At 40.2% G+C, this 21,245-nt stretch overlaps 1 protein-coding gene across 6 annotated transcripts in view; it reads right to left on the bottom strand.

Annotated features, from left to right (window-relative positions):
* Window positions 1-21,245, bottom strand: part of il1rapl2 (interleukin 1 receptor accessory protein-like 2) — a 205,845-nt gene that overhangs the window by 29,264 nt on the left and 155,336 nt on the right. The window lies entirely within an intron of this gene.

Genomic DNA, 21,245 nt, shown 5'->3' with positions numbered 1-21,245 from the left:
CACATGAACACTGATTTTTCATGCTAGCTAATCAGAAGAAGAGAAATTCAAGAGGAAAGTTTGGGACTGCATGCGTATTACCAGATGGTGGTTCTACCAACAGCCGTCCTCACTATCTTTCATCAACCCAGACAGGGAAAAAACACAAGCGGCGGATACATGCTAGCCCCAGAACCCAGAAGATGACGACTTTTGGAATAATAATATGGGTTTTCATGCCAAATTTCAAGGCTCGCTGAACAGGGACCCCTGCTCACTTGTCTTGTACTTTGCAGTCTCTGCATAGATCTAGATCATAGTCATTAGCCACGTTTACATGAGGACTTTTTCTCTTTCCGAATGACCTTTCCCAAAGCAATGGTATACATGGAAAAGAATATTCCAATGGCGTGTCTCCATGCGCTGCTATAATCAACCAGAATAGTCAATGGGGCATGCCCACTAAAGTGTAAACATCAACATCACGTGATACCGACTTCCTTGAGTTTTTCTTTCACTTGTTGGAATAACTCCGTATTACCAGTTTTTCCTTCGTCCAGTCTTGAAATTTAGTTTGGATCAAAGACAAACTTTCCCCAGCAGTCCAGTGCCGATTGCTGGCCTCCATTTTTTAAAGTGAAGAACGTGTGGAGCTGCGTGTTACGTCATATCTCAGCATTGGCTGAAAGAACGCACCCGGGAACAGGAAAAGATAAAGTTCAATCTTGCTAATATTTTATAATTAAGCTCGGCACATGTTTTATATAGATATATATTTTCTTTTGGAATAAAAGTGGACTTGTGAATGGCGTATAGAAGGGTTTAGATTCTGTTCCACAGATGGCGCTAATGCACACCAAAGCTGCTTACCAACCGCTGATAAAAAACAGAAGAAGAAAAACACCAGGAAGAAGAACGCAGTCTGACAACTTTCCGATTGAGCGGCTACAAGATACCTCAATCGGATTGGGGAAAGGAATATTCCACCCCTGGGAATCCCATTATATATTCATTCGGATTGGCACTTTTCTTTGGGAATGAGGTGTATACAAAGGTTGGATTCTTTCCATTTAAGCAAACAACCCAAATGGAATTGGACTATTTGGGTCCATGTAAACGTGGCTAGTGTCAATCACTGCCAGTCAAACAACACACCTGTTATGGCGGAAATGAGCGCTCGCTTCCACGTTCAGAGTGTGTTTATGCATGTGTGTCATCAGTTATGAAGATATGTCCGTGCCAGGCAGCTTCCGAGCGCTAAAAGTTACTTCCACATAACTGAAGAGGACACCAGATGCTCCAAGAAGACTAAAACAAACAATCTTGTTGCAGCATCCCTCTCCTCAAACAGATGAAGACAGCCTGTGTTGAATGTGTTGAACCACATGTAAGCTTCCTTCCGCTGTTTAAATTTTAACTCTCGGAGCAGAAGCCTTCTTGAAAAAAGGACAGAGGTCATTAATTAGATTGGAAACAATATTCAGAGTTTGTCAGCATGATGTAAATTATTCATGCTCGGTGGCATATAATGTTTTGTGCAGCAAATGAAATTATGGTTGGATTTTTGGGATCACTTCTTTATGACCTTCTGTGTTTGATGTTCAGTGAAACACAAATGGAGCAGTTCTTTTGACACTTGTCATGTTACGCTTTCCTGGCTTTATAAGGAAATTTGGCATGAGGTTTTGTCAGAACAATTTCATTATAGCACAAAACACAGCACACACATTTTTCCATGATGAGTTTTAGTTGGCAGATGAAAATAACATGCATGCCACTCAATGCACTCATCCGTGAGTAAGTTGGCATCCGATGCGGATCCTCAACATACCTTAGGGATCTCTGTGTACAACGTTGTTCAACCATTGATCTTTGTGAAAATGCAAATGGAAACTAACTTTAGTAAGACTGTTTCTGTAAACACGCCCGAAGAGAAATACAAAGTTATCTGAAAAACAAGATTCACAAAACACGATCTCATTATGCACCATTTAGCAGGATAATCAGATACTATAGTCTGCATTTGAAACTCCTTTTGACCTTTGGGGAATGATTTTAAAAAGCATAGCGCAGTTAATATTGATATGGATGTGCTTGTTATGGTCAATTCACAGTTTCTTCTTTCTTTTGTAAAAAGTGAATGCAAACGTATTATTCAACACATGCGTGACTCGTGACTCGTGATTGTGTATGGAATCAAACCTGTGCCGAATGCGCGAATGAAGAACCAGCACCAACTGTGGCGTCCCGTCGGCCCTTTGGCCCCTAATGCACAGTGACCGTACCCCTTAAAAGGCATTAACACCCAAAATCTCCGGTAACATTTGAACGACTCAAGCAAATGTTAAGGTGACTCATTCAGGACAGCCAAAACAGATTTGACTGGGCTGAATCATGTCCGAGCTTATGCAAATCCATCTTAAATGGTAATGCCATTGTAGGGATCCGGTTTGTGAAATATAAATGAGCACATTTTTGATGTCCCACTCACTCCTTGAGAGGTCTGGCGGTGGAACAAAGGGTCTAAAGCTAACGTGTACGTGAGGGTTTAATGTGACCATGGCACAATGGCTGAGGTGAGAAAAAGGTACCCGTTTTATCTCACCCATACACACGCATCTCCCATTGTCGCCACATTTGTGACAATTGAGTCAAGCCCACATTGCGGCTGAAGGAGACCTGCACTGTTCTTAACTCCCCACACAGAGTTGCTGGAATAAAGCATAAATGCAAATGAAGGGTTAGGAGGTGAGGGAATAACGCTGAAGAAAAGAATAAAACATGAAGGGATGGGATGGTACCAATTGAAATTGTATAATAAGTTGCTGCCTGTCCAATAAGGAAACTCTGTGAGGGGTGGCATCACTGAATTCTTCTTGAATTGTCTACTTCCTTCCTTAGTGGTGCTTTCAGTGTTTGAGACCCAGATACTTGCCACTTTGGTGCTGCTCTTCTTTCAGCATTTTCCCAGTTAGTGGTCACCATAGCAACACAGCCACGTGATGAGTTGGGTTGGCTTTTTATGCCAGATGAGATGGTCGCTTTCATTTTATTTTAATACGTTCCAGTCTATGAAATATTCTCATGTCATTAAATGACCTGACCTTTCTGATTTAGCAGAATTGGAGGTGCAGGAGTTAATAAGGAATGGACCTAGTACCTAACCCCAAACCTAACCTCATTAGTTCCTCAGTAACTACTCTAAATGCATGTGCCATAGTTCCTCAATAACTACTCTACTCATTAGTTCCTCAGTAACTACTCTAAATGTATATTGTGTAGTCATTAGTTCCTCAGTAACTACTCTAAATACATGCACCATAGTTCCTCAATAACTACTCTACTCATTAGTTCCTCAGTAACTACTCTAAATGCATGTGCCATAGTTCCTCAATAACTGCTCTACTCATTAGTTCCTCAGTAACTACTCTAAATGCACGTGCCATAGTTCCTCAATAACTACTCTACTCATTAGTTCCTCAGTAACTACTAAATACATGCACCATAGTTCCTCAATAACTACTCTACTCATTACTTTGCCAGTAATTACTCTAAATGTATGTGCTTTTGTTCCTCAATAACTATCCAATCATCAGTTCGTCAATAACAGTAGTTACTACTACTGAGAGTTAGTTACTCACTACTGTGAACTACTGTGTTTTTGTGTACCTTATTGTAAAGTGAGACCTTAAAAGAAATAAAATGTTATCTTTACTAAAATGACTAGCATAGAGTTTCAGGGTAAAAACAGTCAATCATTAGCCTGACCTTTAATTCCGTGTGGGCGTGTGGGCGTGTGTCCGTATGGTGTGATTATACACTGTAATGACCATGGTAATAGAACATGGTAATAGAAAGGTTTGATGACGTAAGTGTGAAAAGGCTCGTGTGATTTCAAATCAAATTGGAGCAGACAGAAATGGTGATTACGCAATCGGCAATCCAAGGCAGCCTGCTGATGATCGTCTCTCGATACATTGATCTTGAGAGCAGAACAATGGACAGCCCATTTGGCTGTGACCCCAGTGGTCTCTGCCTCTGTGTTGCAGGCTGAAATGTTCCGTCGGCAGATGTTCAAATTCATCTCACAAAGCAGGAACAAGAAAATTAGATGGCGATAAAGCCGGTCAAATAAAAAAAAAAAAAAGAGGAAATACCTAGGAAATGAGGACGAGGCGATTCAATGAATGCTGTCAGCCAAAATGAATGTGTTTAGCCTGGAAGGACCGCAGTCCACCACGGCAAATTCTGTGGTGTGTGTGTGTGTGTGTGTGTGTGTATTTCTTCACTTACATATCATAATGACAAAGTAACCAATAACAGGATTTAATCAAATTGATGCCAGAGACACATTTGTCATGGAAATGTTAAGGTTTGAATACATACCCATCATGCATCATGGCCAGGCTGATTCTGGACTGGGGGGGGGGGGGGGGGGTATTCTGCCAAAGTGTCCGTGTATTCAAGTGTTTCTTTCTTCATGCAAACTGTGTAATCCTCACAAGAGGCTTGCCACCGTAGCGCAACTCAACCCGATGTGTGTACAAGAGGAAACTGAGACAAAACACACGACGTACTTGAAACCGTAAAAAATTGCAGTTTGAGACTCTTAAAGATTGAAATCAGTTGAAGGACTCTCTCCTCCGTACCGTGGGTCCCAAAACATGGATGGGAACACTATTTCGTGAATAGAGGCTTGCTTGGGGTGCCATAGGCAAACATCCATGGAGATGAAGTTAATTATCTTTCTAGCACCTGCAGCTGAGAGCCATCGCTCTCGTCCCTGATGTCTTTCCCAAAATTGAGGAGTTGGGAAATCTGTCATGTTGTCATGCATCAAGGTAAGTCATCGTATCTTTCTAAAGCTGACTGCCTGATGCTTGACAGTCAGCTATGTTGGACAATGGGTTAGCTTACTGGCTAGTGCTGCTCAACTGCCATTTATTCGGGATGTGAGGACCCTGGTTCAAGCCCAGGCGGGAGGCACATATCGCACCATAATGATGACTGAAGGTCCGAGTCCAGATTCAAACTCAGAATCACCCGACTTAGGCAGACATGCTAACCACAACGTTTGATCAGCTGCTTTTAAATGACAATGTGTGCAGTGGAACCTTGGTTAGTGTCATTAATACATTCCAGAAGGTCTGACTCAAACCAAAACGTACTCTAACTGAATACATGTTTCCCATAAGTAATAATACATTTACTTACATGGAAATTTTCCATTTCTTCAACGATAATTGTTGATAGTTCTGATTCATTCATAACCTATAACCTACAAAAGTCCTTGGAAACATTTTTTAAGAGTACTACTTCTGAAATGTAGATTATGATGACAAATGGCCACAGACTATGAGTGTGTGTGAGAGAGGGAATGTGTGTTACTATGTCTGCTGAGAGGTGATAAGGCCTTTAATGATGAGCTTGTTCCTTCTGTCATTAGTCAATTCGGTGTCACTCTCTGGCCCATATTCCGTTTTCATTGACACACTGAGAAAAACCGTAAGAGAAGGAGCGAGTTTAGGAACTATGCTAATGGTGGAGACAGTGATGAAGTCTTTCAGCTTGACACACATAAATACTCATCCTGGTGAGGTCATAGTCATTAATGAAACAGCCACGTACGTACAGTACCATTCTGACCATGCAGTCACCATCGGTACAGTATTTTATTTGTTTTATATTAAGTCTGAAATGAACATGGATTGAGAAGTTATTAATCAGCTTTACGTGTACTGTGTATGTGTGGAAGTGAGCTGTCATTTCTTGTACAACTTTATTTTTTTTCTCTTAGTTGCTTTTTCTGAAATGTGCCGTTCACAGGCCCATGAAAAAGTGGTCACCAAATGGTGCGCGGACCACACTTTGGATATCCCTAAATATGAAATATATATTTAAATATTAAGAGTTGCGCAAAGACAAAGTGGTAAATCTTGTTGATGCTTGTGTATGTTTTCCTTTTCTACAATTGAAAAAAAGAGATGTAGTTCTGCAGCATGGAAACACATTTATGTACATTTCTATTAATTTTTTAAATATTTACACATTCAGAAAGCAAAATAGGAATTGGGATTGTGACAAATCATCTTTTTGACCAATAAATTTGTTGGAAATAAAATAAAATAAAATAAAATAAAATAAAATAAAATAAAATAAAATAAAATAAAATAAAATAAAATAAAATAAAATAAAATAAAATAAAATAAAATAAAATAAAATAAAATAAAACCCTCAAACCCTCTAACTCGGGGTGTCACAAGACTTTGCGTCACAAAATCTTGCAACATTCCAATGTTACAATACAAAGATTTTAGAGACTGAAAATGCACCAGCTATTAGACTGTATCTATACGTATGTTCAGTCATAATAACAATAATATATATTAAACTAGACTGATAACATCTACACACATTAAACTGCCTGTCCAAGTTAAAGTCAAGTTATACACGCAGATACTCTGAGTACAGTAACTGACACAAAAGAGATGCCATACTGCACGGTCAGGTACTACCTGTACATTGCAGTACTCTGAGAGGCGCTGCCAGGGGAAGAGGAAGGCTTGTTTAACAACAAAAACTCAGGTTGTTGTCTTTTTATCAAGCGCCATCCTCCGCCCACAAGTTGTGATCATGATGTGGGGATTTGGAGAGGCTCCGAGACTCGAGTGATGCTTCATACATCAAGATGCCATGTCCTGATTTCGTTTAAGACGACAGCTTCCTCCATCCTTTGGTTGGGAGTGATGGCGTTAAAGGAATGATCTGACAGCTGCATGATGAGCATTCCCAATTCCCAACAGGCTCCCTGTGGGATCTTTTCACAATCTATCAAGTCCAAACTTAGTCTCACCTGCAGGGGTGCTCTGAACTCCAGAATTGCACACAATGAGATTTGGGACCGTGCATGTTCCTTCCCTGAAGTGAATACATTCATTAGTAGAGCTTATTCAAGCCCATTTAAGTATTAATTATGTTAAAACATACTCTGCTAAATCATATCAGCTGTAATAAAAACAAGAGCAATAACATTTTTTAAATATATTCATACAATTGAGTTGCTGGATTTTGACTGTCTCTCTTTGAGCATATGATTGCAGGGTACAATATGAATAGAATATGAATATGAATGCCGCACATTTCAGGTTTCCTCCTTTTTTTACAATGTAATGTAAAAATTATTTAAAAGAAAACTCTTTGAATTTGAAGGATCCCGGTTCTGATTCCTCGTTTCCATTGTGGTTCCCATTGATGCTGAAGACCTGACGCGCAACCCTAGGTGTGGAACCTTTACTTGTCATGTAAATAGACATTGTTGTATTATTTGTATTGTTAATTTAGCATCATTATTCATAAATGATGATTACATGGCATGAATTGATGCCAGTGGGGCTGAGGTTGTACATTTTGGCTGTAGTTGTATGTGTGTCACACAAAGTTTGCTGTAACTTTTCTGGCCGGGAGAGAAGGTAAACTTTGTCACTACTCCATAGCGGTGGCACACAGAGAGTCCTTTGAGCTCCTGGACCTCAACCAGTTTTTCTGTTGTCTTTACAGCCAGGCCAAACCTGGCTGGAGTGTAATGCAGCCAAACTCATTCACAAACTGGCTGAAGTCAAACTTGGCCTCTTAAGATGATAATAGCCAGTCTCTCTAGCTCATACAAAATGACACCGCCCGCCTGTAGTAATGGTTTATCTTCTCCCATTTATTCTACTGTACCTTTATGGATTGTTCTCTGTAGAATCAATGCTGGCGGTCCTGTGTCAGCCATCTGTCTTTGGTCTATCACTTAAAAATGAAATTTTCCATCAGTTGTAATCTAGTATGTGTGTGGAATGCCTTCCAACAACCTCAACGGAAAAATGTACAATCCACATCTGAATACATAATGAACGATACGATGAATGCTACTGCTTGTACGCAATTGTTTGGAATGTGTGTGCCTTCAAAACAATGTTTGATAATACATCCGCCTATAATTCTCCTGAGACACGGTAATGCAAGGTATCAAGTATTTCACAGCCTTCTTTGAAATGCCAAACACTCTACAAGAATAAAATGGGTTAAGCTGTGAAGAGGACATCATGGGCTTTGCAGCGATATGTGATTTGTTGGGGTTCGTCCAATAAAACAGAAGATCTGTCTTTCCATAATGGCTTCCATACTGACCAAAGGTAGAAATTTAGTGTTTAATCAATACTTAAAGGTGGTTTTGGAACAGGACGGAGCGCATTTATCCAGTGTCCTCTACTACACTTTAATATAAAACGATGAAGATGGTTGATGCATCAAATGCATTAGATACACAATGCATGTGTGTACCCACCCCCCGGTCCAAAAACCTGCTCCTTACAGTATATATTCATAATATCACCAACATGAATACCTTAAAAAGTAGTCCAAAAATACCATTGCATGAAAAAATAAACACATTTCCTGCCCCAAAATATCACCATCAGCATATTGTTTCACCCAAAGACAGGGTAGACTCCAGCATATGATCCGCTCCGCCAAGAAGTTGATGAGCTGCAATCTGCCTTCCATCCCTGACCCGTACGCCTCCAAGACTCTGAAGCACGCAAATAAGATTGCGGCTGACCCCCCCTGCTGTCCCGGTCACAAACTTTTCCAATCACTCCTCTTTGGCAGGAGTCTTTGGCCTATCGGGACCAGAACCTCACGCCATAACAAGACTTTCTTTCTGTCCGCCATAAGGCCTAGGATCCCCACGGACTCTCTACCCCTCCATCATCTATCCTATATGTTACATTAACATGTTCATGAATGCACATCATCACTGCTTGGTTAAAACTCATACGGATGTGTGTCCATTGTTCGTGGTCAGGTGGATAATGGAAATGACTAAAAAGTATCACCATGAGGCCAACAGCCAGAAGAGCATAAGGCATGTTTACGTCTCTGAGGTGCGCCCCAGATAACAAATGTTAACAGACAAGCCAAGTTGAACATATTGCAGATCAGGCTGGTGGAGGGGGGGGGGGGGGGGGGTCTGAGTGACCACTTGGCAATATTGTGGCCCCCTACCACCACCTAGAGAACAATTAACAAAGATGCTTACTTCATAGTGAAATAAATCACCACACACTAATTATTTGCATTTTGGTCATGGTCATGGTCATGGTTTTATTTCATTTGAACATATATATAATATATATGATATATATATATAAATAACTATAATATATATAATATAGTTGAAGTTTTTTTGATGATATGAGCATCCAATGCCATAATGGGTACCATAGTAAGTGTCAATATAGTGATATATATAGCACATCATGACTGGTTCAAGGCCCTTCAAGACTATAGGCGGCATTATGAATTATCCTTACTGACCTTTTTCGCAGTACATTTAGTGAGTGAAGATTGCTTTTATAGTTATTAGCCCATATTTCCACACAATAAGTAAGATATGGTAGAACCAGAGAGCAATAAAGAGTGTGGAGTGATTTCTGATTGAGAACAAATTTTGCTTTGTTCAATATTGACATATTTCTATATATATATTGAATATGTTTCAATATATGATATTCAATATATGATATTTTAATATAATAACCCAACACAGGCATGTTTTTTGAAAAAAAAAGCATGTTTTAACAACTTTACTCAAAATATTGCCAAGGCATTGAATCGATCACAACTGGACAAGAAAATCTGTTTTAGTAGAACTTTGTCAGTTCATGCTTAACATTAAATAGGACAGCTCTGATCTAGACTGCTCAAGACTAAATAGTCCGGCCTAGACCGCCTAGTTCACAACCATATTGATACCGTATCGATAGTTTGCCAAGTATGGGGTCGTTTACCCCTTGCCTGACTTTGACATAAGAGACATGGATCCAGTTGAAGGTGAGAATTGGCGTTGTCGCTTGAAGTGGGTGGGCACAACCAAGAAGGCCAAGAAGTGGTATAGAAAATGAATAGTCATGGTGCGCATGGTGCGCATGGTACGCATGGAAGGGCTATATTCAAGTACTCGAGGGATTATATGACAAAGGTACAAAATGTGGGAATGCAAACATTATGCCCTGTAATGGAAGAACCGAGTAATGATGCAACGGGGGTGTAACATACCAAAATCCACGCATTTAAAACCGACTGGTCAACACCAACGGTAGTGTTGCGATGCAGTTTAATTCCACTGCAATGCTGAGAAACAATCTCAGGCGGATGAACGTAAATCCCTCCTTTGTATGTTTGGATTATTCAAGCTATGGGAACACAAAAAAACCAAAACAGCTTGACGCAATCCAGTGAGTCACCAGCAGCTTCACGATGTAAACTGAATGATATACAGTACACACCACTGGCTAATGGTTATATCACTCTGTTATGGATAGTACTTGTGTAGTCCCATGGTATAACATCATTATGGAGTACAGTGTATACGTTCCCACACGCCTCAGAGGCTCTGCATATTGTGAAAAGAGAGAGGATCTAATGAGAGCTAATACAAGAGCAGGAGAAGGAGCAGGTCAAACATAATTAGAATAGCTTTCAGTGGAGCTTAAACCTTCGCTAACGCTGACCTGTTACTCCACTTTTTTTTTTTTTTGAGAACCATATTTGTGTTTATGTGTTTAACTTACTTCCATCGAGACTAAAACCAAAAGTGCAATACCGACTTTAAAGTTCATGGATAATTACGGTACCTGGGATGTGTTTTTAAAGTCACTGTGCCCTAAAGTTCCAAATGGTTAACACGGCAGGCCCCACAGTCTAGAGATCTGAGTTTGAATGCCCATTGGAACATCTTTAGCCTGGAGTTTACAAAGTGTCCCTCGGAGGCGTAGGTTTTCTCCGGGTATTCCGACTTCCTTCATAACATGCTCCTCTGGTGTGGTGAACTGTCCACATATTTGATGTGAACAATAAAACATACCATTAGTTGGTACAAAGAATGGTTTACTACAAATCCAAGTTGCACTGAAGAGTTTTAATGTCCAGCATCTGAGGGTTTTTCAAAGTCTAACCTTGGAGCCGTCTATGGGTTTTATGGCATACTGTACTGTAACGACACTTTTTAATGGCGTGGTCGCTCATTCTACTCCAGGGTGCCCATTTTGTCATCGCGTGAGCTAGCGGCCGATAACGAAGGTAGTGTGGGTCGATGGCATGAACCAAGAAACAAATGTTAAATGTTGCCCCCCCCACGCCCCCTCTGTGAAACGTGTTGCTCTGGCCAGTAACACAAAAACCACAAGGCAAACTTTTAGAAAGCGCGAGTCATGAGTATCGATTGTGGGAAAATCAAGTCCATAAGACGCATAGAATTCCAAATCAATAAGTGGCAGCTCTGATGTGATATTCCACATTTCACGTTGGCCCACGGAAACAACGCGTGGGCTGGTAAACACACGATGGGATCATCCTGGTCTCAAGCTTCAGTAGCAACATTCTAACACAGATAAGGTGCTCATCTATTTGAGGAAAATCTCAGTTTGAGCCCGAAGCAAGCTCAGATAACCTGCACATTTCAAAAGAACACACATTATAGAGAATTAGTTTTGGCTCTGAGCGCTCCTTTTTTCCACATTAGACGTTTAGCTTGCCTATTAATACTCTTTAAATGGGGGTCAGTGGCAGTGCTACGTGTCGAGGGAAAATGCAAACATAGATGTAAAACGCTCTGAGATCCAATATCTTGCGGGCACACGTACGCACGTACCGACACACCCGGACGCTAAGCTGTGGTTAATTCTGCCTTCAGTAGAGATCGAATCAGGTTAAGTAAAGTAATTAACAAAACATTTCCAACTATACTGCCAATAAAACATAGTGTGTGTGTGTGTGTGTGTGTGTGTGTGTGTGAGTGTGCATTGGGCTTTAATGAAAGCATGAATATTAAACGTGCATGAATGCATTAATAAAATACATTGTTATTCTACACACATGAATACTGTATGCATGTACATAGTCATATCCTGACTATGGCCTCCAGTGTATTGCATTACTGTAAGTCATTTTTGATGTGTGTTAATAGAATTTTTGTTCTTCGCTCGGGTGTATTGGGAAATTAAGGTTGCAAAATTAATTAAATGAATTCGCCCTCAGGACCCTTTCCGATATTACTTAACGTTGCTCAAAGGATAGACAGCAGACTGTCATTTAGACAGTCGGCAATGATGAAAATAAATGTCGCTTAGAGAGGACAAAGTACACTGTCATACACTTTTAATAAAGTAATAAATCATATCCAAACGTTCCACACTTTTTCATTTTAATTTCTGAAATGACGATGAGTATTCACAATAGGGAAAGATCCCTATCTTTACTCATTCAGTTCCTACAGGTGTGATGGGTGAAGATCCCAATACAGTCTACGGTATGGCTTCCTGTCAATCTTCCACAATAAAAAAACCTTTCATTTATTTTTATGTACTGTAGTAATGTGAAAAGGATGCAACCTAACACAATGTCCAGACTTCATCCATCACGTACTTTTACTGTTCATGTTACTGTTCAATATGTTTGCGCTTCAGCTGGTGGCTCGGGTCATCAACCCGCAATCCTTCCTCACGGTGCAACCAAACATAACATGTGAAACACACAATGTAGCTGCATCACACATATGAAGAGGGCATCAAAATTGTAGTCATATCCATGCAAAACAATAACCTGCAGAGCATGCTGGGTAACTTTCCAAGGGAGATGCAAGCAACTCCTACATACAGTCGATGTACAATACTTTATGTACTATATGCATCATGAAATCACCCCATATGGGGAGGCTTTTTTTGCTCTGAGCACCAACTAGAAAACAGCCTCTCTTGCTGACACACACACGCACACACACACACATGCACACACACACACACACACACACACACAGCAGCAGCTGTGTAAAGCAAAGGCATGTACTGGAAACAACTTGGGGCATTCCATATTTCCCCTAGTTTCCTGTAGTTGTAGCCACCTAAGGCGGCACACACACACACACATACACACACACACACACACACACACACACACACACAGTGCTGAATACACACCCCTCTTATTTAATCAAGCAACCCAGGGCGAGACGTCCACATAACATCTGTCCAACATTTATCTGTCCTCACTCCGAGATGGATGATATGATGGAAGGGAAAAACGGGGAATAAGACAGTTGCAGAGGAGCGCCGCAGGGGACGGAGAGGCAGGAGAAGGCAGGTGAAGACACCAAGAGAGGGATGCAATGGGAGGGAAATGGGATGGATCAGTGAGGAAACAAAATGATATGCTGATGAATCCCAGTAAATCTTGTTTGTACAAAGTCATTATATTCCTTTATGCACATTTGGCTTGAAGATCCTGGACATATAATCACAAAATTGTTTCAACTGACTTTCTTTTGTTTTTATTGAGCTATATGCCAGCTATTGCCACAATAGTATTTAGCATAACTGGTATCACAGGGAAATGAGCAGCATTCATAAAAATCTTCCTAAATGATTAGATTGCCTTGGAGGGAATTCAATCCACTCAAAAGAAAATGAGTTTGACTACATGATTAATTACATGCCTGGAAGCATGGTTCTGAACACTTTATATTCCCATTATTAACATACGAATGTGTAAAAGTGGCTGTTATGAGGGACTCCACTTTCAACGCCTTCATGGAATCAACCAAGGACCAGCATTTCTCTACCCTAAACGTAAATATGCAGTTCATTTGGTCATCGTAATGGTTGCATTGGATTTGAACATACGTATGTTTCACTTCAGTTTACATCACATATTACAGGTTGGTAAATCTGTAAATTGTCATCAGTGGCGTAGCTATGGGGGGCCCAGGGGTCACTCTCCGGCCACCCCAGTTTTCCATGATTATTTTGGTCGAGATTTCTCACTGTGAGGCAACAGCCGTAGCCGGTCGGCCATAATGAATGACACCATTAATAAATGTCTGGGGATATGAAATGGAAATGTTGAGGAATTATGACAAAACTATCATGTAGTACAACCTTCACTGCCTGAGCATAACCTTTGAAGACTGTTTTCTCATTCTGAATGAGTATTACAACTAAGCCAGAGGCTCTGCTAGCTCTTTACCCTGACACTTATTAATGCCATATATTAATACTTTAAATTCAATCCAGCGGTCTTAAACACACACGACAGTCTGAAAGGCCACTCTATGAATTGTGTGTGATCTTGAAAAAGTGGCATCTATCTGCAATTACATTTAAATCTCTCCAGTATGTTACACACGTTATGCACACTGAAAAAATACTTTTGTCGAAGTCAAAGATCTAAAACATTTAGTATACTTTTACTCGAATATTGCATGCTCCTAAAAACTTGCAACATCTGTGGCTTTGTGCTGTTTGAAAAAACTGCACATTACAGAGTGGCTTTTTATCATTGGTACCCTGAGGCACACCTGTGCAATAATCATACTGTTTCATCAGACATCATCATCAATTTCCAGGAAGTAGGATTGATTGTTCATAAATTGAATGTTTTGGTATTTAGAGCATAAAATAAACTGTTTGGGACCTTGTAAAAACAGTTGTTCAACATTACTAGAGAACATTCAATAACACCCCTATAGTCACCGTTATACTCATATCACTTAATATAGTAGACAGCTTAAGTATTGGGAAGTTGCTAGTTGAATTTCCAACGTAATGTAGGTTGATCGCATGACAAAATAACATCAGGTTATCATCCATCCTCAAGATGACGTTTGTCACTTGGTTGATATACAGGACAGCCGGTCTTAAAATTAATCTGCCATCCATGGATTGACATTACTGACGCCTAGTAGTTGCTGATGTCTTTCAATATATTTTGTGTGGCAAGGAATGACTATTTCATGCAATGCATTACAGCGGTCTGACTTTCCTGGAAGCTCACTGTGGCAATTTATTATGTCACTGGCCATAGATACCATAGATACCCGATTTGGTCACCTCTAAAATGAAAACAATACCTCTGCTGGGGACGAAGAGGAGTTATTGAATTGTTAAGGAAAAAAAAAGACAACAAAAACAAAGCATCATTTACTCTCACTACTTTCTCCCCCTGAGGATCTTGTCTACTGGTCTATTAGACGAGAGATTTGGGTTATATCGTGTCCAATAAAGGACTCACCTCTCACCACCTTAATATTGGTCTTTCCAAGTTTTTGGATATGTCACTTTTGGGAGTTTCTTCTCACTGGTTTATTCATAACCTGTATTTAAGATGCTTGTAGCCAAAACATGTTTAGGGGCCCTCAATTTATAATTGGGATGGAGATGGGCCAACAAATTATGAAATAAACACAGCATAATGTAATTCATCATAGGCTGATTTTGCAGAATAAGCGACTGGCCTCATCTGAAGACAAAAGTCAATCCTTAGCCTTGTTAGATGTTATTATTATTAAAGCATTGAACCTAGTAGCTCTTGTAGATCACTGCCTGGTGTTAGTATATGTTCAGGTTGAGTTGGACCATCCGGAGCGGTTTAACAACCAACAGAGCTTCCAATGTTTCTAATCAAAATCACACAATCTTGATGACGCTTCTTGGACGGAAATTTGGAATTATTCACACAGAACCTAAATTGTCTGGGATGACTTTTTGCCAGACCTGCCAGACAGAGAATGTCACCCCAAAACAGATTGAAACTGTCTGCAGTCGGGTCACGGTTAACAATCAGTTAAATGTGAGCTATAACTGCTAAAAACCTTTGGACTGATGGAGACTAATTAGTATCACAGTCTGTGAAGGGTCTAAAGTTCAAGACTTATTTACTGATGGAGTTTTGACTCCTGCTATATGGCAGGGAAATGGCAAATTTCTAAATGTGTTCTATGTCATATTTTTACCAAGACTGTCCTTTGGGATAATTTATTCAGGCTCAGATTAATTAGTCATATTATCATTATTTATTCAGCGTTTCATCATGGAAAGCATTGTGCTTGTTGAAGTCATCATCTACCGGGTAAAAAGATAAAGACTTGAGTTGTGGTACAGTCATGTACATTGATAGACATTGACCTATATCACATACCGAGTACATATTTCAGTATTTGCTCCTTCTGGCTTTGCTGGGTTTGTTGTCTTGCTCACTGTAGTGTGGACAAATGTGGATCAAACTGGCACTTTATTGAAAAGGTGTCAGAATTCCTCATCCTCAGTGTCTGACACAACATGGAAAACAACATGTGGATGAGAGCAGCTGAGAGAGCAACAACAACTACACACGCACATACATGCACACGTGTGTGTGTGTGTGTGTGTGTGTGTGTGTGTAGTTGACAGAGAAAGAGCGAGAGAGAGAGTTGAACACAGCTGAGTGTAATCTTAACCAAGCAAACGGGCGCTTCTCATTGTCTTTAAATGCACAGGGCCCACTGGACTGCACATCAGAAACCACCTCTCTTCCTGACAGTCACATTAAACACAGCAGCAGGCTAATCCAGGCATCGTGTTTGTGATCCACTTGCATTCATGCTGTGTCATCACCAAATAGCATAACCTTTGATGGCATATGCTGAAAATGTGGACACCTCTCTTGGTGCGCCGCCACGCCCATCTCAGCGCAGCGGTGCGCTGGATCAAATTACCACTGCGTGGGGTGCGCCACGTTCCGCCACCTTGCACTGTGCCACAAAATTAGAGCCCATCATCTCATTACTGGCACCTAGAAGTGATTTGTTTCTTTGATGATGTAATACATTTGCACGCAATGGAGGATAAGGATTGCTTCCTGAGAAGGCCTCTTGGCCAGACATCTACAGACCTTCATGCACTTTGTATGCTGCCCGACCCCTTTGCAAATGTACTGTATAATAAACTGCCACATCAGTCCCAATCAAAAAGATGCAGTTAAATTCCCAATATGCAGCACTATGCTTCAAGCTTCATGCTCAGTCTTTATTAGTGTTTCCCCAATAAATACGACTTGTTTTCACAGCTTGTTTTTCTTATTAAACTACAATGTGGAACCAAGACAATTTATCGTACTCGCTTCTATAATATTGTCTGCTGAAAAGTTAATGTGTCATAAACATTGTTTGATGAATCACATATTCCCATAAATGAATGAGGTTACAGGTTGTTCCCACACAATGAAGTCTAAGTTAACTTTATGCTTCATGTAGTCAGATTACAAGGCCAAGTCAAAAGGATGCCAGAGAGGGAGGGGGGCGACAAGATGAAGGCAGTAAGGGGTACTTGTAATTGTCTACAATTAATTGACGGCTCATTATTCCCATACTCATCTAACCTAATGTCTCACTCCTTAGTAGCATGTTGCAGTGGTGAGCGTTGCGAAGGAGCAGTTAATGAAATGGGTGGTTATCAAGGCAAACAGGCTTCATTAAGTCCAGCTTAATGACCTATGTCACATTTCATCTCCTCCTCTCCTCTCTATTTCAAGCCCCCCCACCCCCACTCTCACCGACGTCTTTACTTTTCACTCAGTGTAAGGGTAATCAGATACACACTTTATTGATCTTCAAGAGAAACATTTCCAGCAGGCCTGCAAACATGTCATAATAAACGTACTCACTTCAAAATTAAACAACCAAGCCAAGACAGGAGAGATAAAAAATAGAAGGGAAATACGGAACACTCCAAATTTCTACTGCGATATTACATAATTACATAATAAGTGGCGTTTATATCGCTCCCCCTCTGTTGTGTTGAGAAGCCACATAGCTTGGGGGAGGTTTTTCAATGGAGAAGGACAGTGATAGTAATCTGCCATTGGATCACACTCCAATTGCATTTTGAATGATTTTATTTGTATTTTTCCCAAACTATCCGACATTTACTGGGTGTTGTCTGTTTGTGATGGAATTTGTAATATCAGTTGGCAAAATATACTGATATCCAATACACTGATATTGTCCAGCACTTCATTTATGACACCGATATCGACATTAGCAGCAGCTGCTCACTTGATTCGACATACCTTCGGTTGGTATCGCCTTTCTACTTCAATGGCACAGTGTCGTGGTGGTGATTGGAGAAAATATACATTTTTAACGTTTCCTTCAAACATCAGTGCCTACACAGACAATTTACTATGTATGCTCTCTGATGTTTGTTGTTTATCTCTTCTTTTTATGTAGAGTCTTTTTCTGTCGGATCATGTTCTGACAGGCCTGACGCAAACGGCAACAACACGGCTGCATCCTTACATGATAAGTCAACTTCAGTCCCATTTTACATCGTCAAAAAAGGCAAGTTGGAAGCAGAGTTTGAGAAACTACAAACATTCCAAACAAAGTTGCATGACTTGCATTCCATTCTTAGCCCGTATTGAAGCAAGTGACGTTAGGTTCTGTTGAACCAATGATAAATGAACCATTGGGGTTCATTTATTGAAGTGAGAGCCAATTCAGAAGGCAAAGCTCTCACTTATGGTCATAAGTTTTGGGTAGTGACTGAAAGATCGTGGATGAATGTTGTCTCTGGGAACACCTCGGCGTCCCCCTGATAGAACTGGAAAAGGTGGCTGAGGAACTGGGAGTCTGGGTTTCCTTACGGAGACTGCCGACCCAGATAAGTGGAAAAAATTGAAAGATGAAGGGATGGTTGGAGTTTGTTAAATTAATTCTATGCATGATGTTTTTTTCTAAAGGAAGCAAACAGGCAATGGAATGTCCACACAAAGTTTGTCGAAGTTCACCTGGGGTCAACAACATTTGTTATTTAGTCTTGTGTAACAAACCTTACTTGAACCATTTGCATAATTGTTTCACGCTTATTCCCCAAAAACATGTTGTGCTTCACTTTTTGTTGTGGTTCTTTGCTTTGCTTCCTTGCAGAGGTATCGATGTGTGAGAGACAGAAGGGTCTGCATTTGAAGGGTGCCTAATGCAATTAACCAGACCTCTGTGAGATGTGTGTGTGTGCATGTGTGTTTGCGTGTTAAGAAGGTGGAAAAAAAAAAAACATGTTTGTGTCTTCAACATCGATGTATAAATAAATCTCGTGGACGTGTGTGTATACGTCTATACATAATCAGTCCCTTGACTCCTGTTTTCCAGACCAGTGGCTGAATTATGTTCAATCATGTTTAAATCTGTGAAAACCAAAAACATAAAAGAAGTCGATTCACCTCAACTCAATATTCACACGGCATTGATTACAGTAAAACAAGTACTGTATTTTTCAGACTATAGGTGGTACTTTTTTCCATGGTTTGGCTGGTCCTGCTACTTGTACTCCGGAGCGACAACCAAGGCCTTGTCCGCACAAATATGGATATTTTAAAACACATATTTTTCCATGTGCTTTGGTCTCTCAACCACATGGATACACAGCTTTTTAAGGAGAATAGGGTGAAGATGTGAAATTGAAAGTACAAAGTGACAAGCGATTAGTGTAGTGTATTATTTAGCTGTTGTAGGTTCATTCATTCATTTTCTACCGCTTATCCTCACGAAGGTGCTGGAGCCTATTCCAGCTGACAAACAACCATTCACACTCACATTCATACCTATGGACAATTTGGAGTGGCCAATTAACCTAGCATGTTTTTGGAATGTGGGAGGAAACCGGGGTACCCGGAGAAAACCCACGCATGCACGGGGAGAACATGCAAACTCCACACAGAGGGTGGAATTGAACTCGGGTCTCCTAGCTGTGAGGCATGTGTGCTAACCACTCGACCACTGACCACCATGCAGCCCCTCTGTTTTAGGTTGAGTCATATTTTTCTTTCCAATATCCTTTTTTTTAACTTAACATGTGCAATTTACCATGAAAAATGTATTTTTATTTAGGCAACAATTACAAAAACTGTTATACAATGAAGGTTATTCATTATGACGGAAAATATGTATTCAGACACTATTCAAATAATGTGTCATCACAGAAAAATAACATGGAAAAAAAATACAGCTTGGCCCTAAACTGAAGAAGCATGGAGTTTGATGCAAACCCTGACGCCGAATATTAAAAGGGGGCTTCATGCATCTTTAAAATGCTGATGCGAATAAGCCTGGAGCCGTTTACTTTTAAATAAACCTCACAAACACGCCTAACAACAACAGAATATTCGTGTGTGTCTCTTGTCCTCTCCTTGTGTGTGTTGTCAGAGAAGACAGCAAGAAAAAGCAATCGAGTATTAAGCTCATTCAAGCTCGTCCGTCTCTGGAAAACGGAGACAATTTCCCAATGAATTAGGAGGTGAGTGTCTAACGAGGTCAAACACACATACACATTAACGCTCATTACAACCGGGTCCAATTGTCAGAGTGTCAAGAGTCGGCGTGTGAGAGAAGAATAAGAAAACTAAAAGACAGGAGAGAGAATAGTGACACGATTTTAGTTATTACCACTGATTTATGACCCAAAGGTAAAAGGTCACGACCCATACATTATAGGCCATAAGTAATAACATTTTTCATAAGTCATAACTCAACTCGTGGGGTTGTGATTTATGAATTAATAAATATGACCTATGAAATATTTTTTATTATATATATTTTTTAATATGACCTATGAAATACTTTTGACCTCAAGATCACTTGTGATTTCCAGGTGTCCGTCTATGACTTACAGCCCTTTGATTTCAGTCACATGACCCACGATCTAAGAAATATTGACCTATGATGTATGAAATGTGACCTCTGGGATCATAAATCATTGTCATAATCATTAGAGCGATGTTAACTGACGTGGGCATCGTGGGTTGGAAGAGAAGGACAAAGCATCTTCTGAAGTCCCCGGTGCTATAGCCTCGATAAGTTTCACTTTTGCATCTGACTCTACGATGGTGTGTTCAAGGACTGCTGAATAAAGTGAGAAATCTTGACTCTTCATGAAAAAAAAAAACATTTTGAGTGTTTGTTGTATGGATACAACATATTTTCACTTTTCACTGTTACAGCCCATTTTCATTGGCGCTAAATGGAATAGTGAGCCACCAAATCCAGACGATGGAGATGCATCTGCAGGGCTGGAGAGGAACACCATGATCTTGAGTGTAAGTCAAGCAGAATTCCATCTTTAAAAACAGGCCCAATACCATTGACTGTGAATGCAAATCACATGATCAAGTGTACACCTTGCTAAGGTCTCCATCACACAGTTATAAACAAATCCTGTTTCCAACTACATAAACACAGCAGTCTAAGACAGTCAACCCAGCCATCGCCCGTATATTCTAATTTCCAGAGTCAAACATATTCTTGGGGAATCAACAGGAAACGTCATTGTAAACATAAGAGATTAGCCCACTTCCTTTCGGCGCACCAGTAATTAAAAGCTGCAAGTGAATGCTTCGGATGAAGCAAATCACGGCTG

Source organism: Doryrhamphus excisus, linkage group LG22 (genome assembly GCF_037039965.1).
Source record: "Doryrhamphus excisus strain RoL-2023G ecotype Guam linkage group LG22, RoL_Dexc_Guam_v1.1, whole genome shotgun sequence".
Lineage (NCBI taxonomy): Eukaryota > Metazoa > Chordata > Actinopteri > Syngnathiformes > Syngnathidae > Doryrhamphus > Doryrhamphus excisus.
The sequence above is the reverse complement of the archived record's forward strand: the minus strand, read 5'-3'. Positions and strand labels throughout refer to the sequence as shown.